The sequence below is a fragment of the Anopheles nili genome, chromosome 2 (assembly GCF_943737925.1).
Source record: "Anopheles nili chromosome 2, idAnoNiliSN_F5_01, whole genome shotgun sequence".
Lineage (NCBI taxonomy): Eukaryota > Metazoa > Arthropoda > Insecta > Diptera > Culicidae > Anopheles > Anopheles nili.
Genome location: NC_071291.1, coordinates 28,360,907 through 28,365,496, shown reverse-complemented (window position 1 = coordinate 28,365,496; position 4,590 = coordinate 28,360,907). Strand labels below are relative to the sequence as shown.

Here is a 4,590-nt window from a genome sequence, read left to right as displayed (position 1 = left end):
AGGAAGCAAGCGTTCTGCAGCAGTCTCTGGTCAGCAGCAGCAGCAAAAAAAAATACATACCACCACACACACACGCACACACACGCACACACGGAGCAAAGGGTACGCAAAGAGGGAACCGAATTTGCGCAATTGCCCATCGCGCGGCAACCCTTCAATTAGGCTTCCCGTGCGAAAGGATCGAGCGAGTGAAGCGAAGAGATCGACCAACAAAAAAAAAAAAACCAATGTGCGACCTCACCGGGAAAAGGCTCTCGGGGGTCAGCTTAAGGGAAAAATTAATACACCCCTCGGTTCAGATGGGGACGCATGAACATTAACGGCAGCATTAAAAATGAAACACGACCTCCAGCCAGGTTGCCAGCGACCGATGCAACCGATGCAATTGCACCCGGCTCTCGTTCGGTGGTGTTGGTGGTGAAATGCATCGGTTCTGTGGAACAGAGTTGCAGCGGTGAGCTTCGGTTTGTCGTTTTAAAACCACGTGGGTGGGTGTGGTGCCACCCCATCCCGAGTCGGGGGCGTGAGGGATGATGCGCCTCCATTTGATTGCCCTAGCTGTAGTCTGTGATTCTAGTTTTCGCACCCCACGTTTGGTGTTAGATTGGGGTTCAGAGAGAGAGAGAGAGAGAGACTGAGAGAGAGAGGGAAAACAATGGAGAAACCGGTGGTAAACTGCATCGCCTGCATCCACCCCCACCTCCCCCTGGGTTTTGCGAATGCATTTTCTGCGTGTTCACGTGAAGGTGTGTGTGCGTGTGTGACTATGAGCTTTCGCTGGTGTTTGTGTGCATCAGTTCCCATGGAGTCGAAAGCCCCGGGGACACCCCAACCCCGCCCACCGGCAGGGCAGAGGGGGGGGGGGTCACCACCACCCCGGGTAAGGCGATAGAACGAGAGACCAACGTTAGGGCGCAATACAAGCGCAGCTGCAGCTCGGGAATGCGCCGCAAATGTGCCCGTGTGTGCGTGTCGCGTCGAATCGCACCACGAAAATGCATATGCAAGCGAAACGCCATCGCTGCGAGTGGAGCGGGAGCGCAAAAGCACCCGAGATAGCGCACAATTTCTCTCTCTCTCTCACACGCGCGCTCTCTCTCTCTCTCTGTTGCTTTCCCTCATTCACTCACGTTTGCTCGCTCGCTCGTTGCACTCGGTACGCTGGTTTTTCCCCCCCGATCCGGGTGTGCAGCAAAGGCTGCTTGGATGCGCGCGCGCGTCTGTGTGTGTATGTGTGAATGCGCCCAAGAAGGAAATCAAGCAAATAAAAGAAAAAAAAAAGCGCAGCACCACACCACACGAGCGAAAGGAATGGCACGCTGCGATGATGGCGAGGCGAATATCCGCGAGTGCGCGAGCAAAACCCGCTCGAACAGGGTGACCGAAGTGGGGCCTGTGGCTGGTACGGCTGGCGGGAAAATAAGAAAGAGAGAAACCGCGCAAGTAAGGAAATTATAATGGCAGGCAAAGAACGGAGCGGGAGAAGCACAAAAAATAAAATAAAGCCATATTACCCGTCCGCGCCCGCGGGTCTTGTCGAGGCGCTTTCGCATACACCGGTGCACTAGTGAAGTGAAACGCGGACGATCAAGAACGTCGAGGAATCGAGTCGTTGGTCGTCGTCGTCGCCGCCGTCGCGTTGCATACTTATCCGCCACCAGTGGCACATTGCCAAAAATCGGCTGTTTGGTCCTTTTTCAGCGCGCGCAGAACAAACCGCAGTGGAGTGAATATCATATTTTTTTTTTCATTTTTATTTTGATGCACGTTTTTATGTTCTATAACTTGTGTTAACTCTCGCCCTAAAAACTAACCCCCCCTCGAACGGAGTGATCCCTTCTGCCACGGGCAGGACTAAGTCCGGTCGTCCCTCTCGGTGCGAACGACCGACAAAAAAAATAGCGTACTGTTTAAGAGAAAAGTTATGCCCATCTGTGGAAGCGGAGAAAAAAAATGCCCTCACGGTCGTTGTGTAGCCAAAGAAACCGGTCAGCGTAGCGGGCAATGTAGGGACGGTTCCGCAATTTAAAGTTCTTCCAAGGGCCCGTAGCAAGCAAAAAAAGCATTCCCGTGTGCAGGTTACGTGAACGTGGCAGTGATACGTACGCTACGTTAGAGAGGTGAACAAACGGAAGGAAGGAAAAAAAATATATAACCCCAGCGTAAGGAACGCTTCGAACAAATTACGTGACCGTGTGTGAGACGACCTTATGCAAACGACTCTTGCCCGAAAAGCTAGTGCTTTCCCGGCCGGTGGTGTCCCTTTTCCGGAAAGGGGTGCTCGGTTGGGATTGTAGAGTTACACTTTTTTTTTTATCTCGCACCCGGAAGGATACTTGTGCTGTTGTGAAAAAGGAAGGGTCAGTTCTGGTCGGTTCTGCAGTCGGTGTCGCATTGAGTTGCAAATTAGTGACAAATGTGCGTGGATTTTGGGTGGGAGATTTAATTTAAGAAAAAAAAACACATTCACACAGACATGCACATGCCCATTCTAGTGTCCGTTTAATTTCGAAACTTCAAACTGCACGTGCGGTCAAAGTGCATTCGGGGGGAGGAAACAAAAAAAACTCCCCCCCAAATGACAGAACAGCAGCGCTACCGACGGCCTTTTTGCAAGTGGGACATCGTTGCCCGCGTGGTGTGCACTTACCCACAGGCCCCAACGTGTGCTTATTTAAATACGTGATTGCGCCGCTCTTGTGTACGTGTGTGCGTGTGTGCGTGTGTGGGTGTTTTAGTGCATATTGCAATCGATCGCTGCAGCGAGTGCAACGTTGCACAATCACGAACCGAGTGGCAAAGAAAAAAATAAAATCTGAAACAATACGCCACCGTGTGGACAAACTGCAAGGCGAACTGAGCGAATCATGCGTTGTGTTGTGACGGTCGGCCAGTCCTTAAAGCTTTTCGGTGTCCTTTTTTTTCCTTTTGCGCTTTCCTTTCATCCCCTGCACTGCACACTCCACCCAAGCATTGGCAAGCCCTCTGCAAGCTTTTCCACCCCCTACTAACTGGATTTAGTCAGCTACTAATCTGTTCTCTCTCTCTCTCTCTCTCTCTCTCTCATACCGATCATTCCCATTTATTAACCAGTGCGATGCAATAGTTTAAAAAAAAAGTACGTTTCGGCCAACCATCATCATCACTACTACTACTACCACCACCATCATCACCATCAGTACTGCTACTAACCGACTACTAACCAGCTGCATAGTAGAGCCAATAGAAAACAGAACAAAAACGAAACAGAAAAAAAAAGCGCAGAAAAAAAAAGGTGACAATTAAAAGCTCCTTCTTCTCCCCGCGAAAAGGCGCGTGCGTGCCGCGGCGAACGAGCGATGCAATAGTTTTTCAAAAATGATTTTCGAACTCCCAGTCGGACACGATCGCACAGTCGCCACCGTCGCCGTCACCGTCGTCATCAGCGCCACCAATACACGGGCGGCCCGGGCGGTTCCACGATCGTCAGTACCGGGGCAACAGTAGCGATGCACTTGCTATCGGTGCAGCGAGCTATCGGACTCTAGCCCACCCCCGTTACCCCATTCGTATTCCACTCCACGGCACTCCTCACAATCCACTGTTGGTTCACGTTCACATCCCTTCCGGTGTTACGCTTCCAAAAAAAAGGAAGGAACAAAAAAGCTCCACTCCCCGTTGCGGTGTGAATCAGTGTGCGAGCGGGCCATTTGCGCCAAGGGGAGCAGTTTAAGGAGCAAAAAAAGGGAATGGCGCCTGATACCAGCCCTTGGCGTGAACAGAAGACATACACGAATTAGTGTTGGCTTGGCATTAGATTGGTTGTTTGATTGTCTGTTTGGTTTTTCTTCCTCTCTATCTCTCTCTCTCTCTCGCGTGTGTGCGCTCTCGCTCGTGTGGGCTGCCTTGCTCACTTTTCTCTCTCTCTCTCTCTCTCTCTCTCTCTCTCTACCGTGCCATTTCCACCCTCCCGGCGGATGGTGAAATGTTCCTGTGGGGTGCGTTCCGCAGTTTCGTGACGCGACAGGAGACCCTTTGCTAGTGCATTCATCGTTACATCGCTCACGGTGCGTTGCGTGCGCGATTTTCCGAATCCTCGCGATCGAGTGTAAGTGTGCGCGTGTGTGTGTGTATGTACGCGCGTGTGTATGTGCGCAAAGTAGAGAAAGTACCAGAAGCAGCTCGGGCTTGTGAAAAGCGATGCTACGCCAGCAGCCGGCTAGCGCGGGCTCGTAACAGTGCAGGGCGCTAAGTAACCGGAAAACTCCAGCCGGGACAGTGTGTTAGTGTGTGATACGGTGCCGGAACTTTGCCGAACCCTCGCCGACGGGACCATCTTGGAACAGAGTGGAAGTTTGCGTGCAGATCCTGGAAGGGTGGGCGCAAAGCGTTTGGCCCTCTAGCGTTCAAGCCTGCGTGGCCACGTGAACCGGACGTGGTCGCGTGAACCGCATCGGCGTCGTCGTCGTCGTCGTTGTCGTTGTGTGCGTACGGTGCATCTCTCTCATCAATGTATCCCCCGTCCGGGTGCAGCCGTTCGTCGTGCATCGTGAGGAAGATTGGCATTGGTTTAAAAACTCAAAAGTCCCATCGAAAGATCAAATAAACTCG

General features: G+C 52.1%; 1 long non-coding RNA gene across 1 annotated transcript; it reads left to right on the top strand.

Moving 5' to 3' along the window:
• Positions 1 to 1,588: 1,588 nt before the first annotated feature.
• Positions 1,589 to 3,310, top strand: LOC128731470 (uncharacterized). The gene is made up of 2 exons (XR_008411686.1): positions 1,589 to 1,726; positions 3,094 to 3,310. It is a non-coding gene; the product is annotated as an uncharacterized LOC128731470 (long non-coding RNA).
• The last annotated feature ends 1,280 nt before the right edge of the window (positions 3,311 to 4,590 follow it).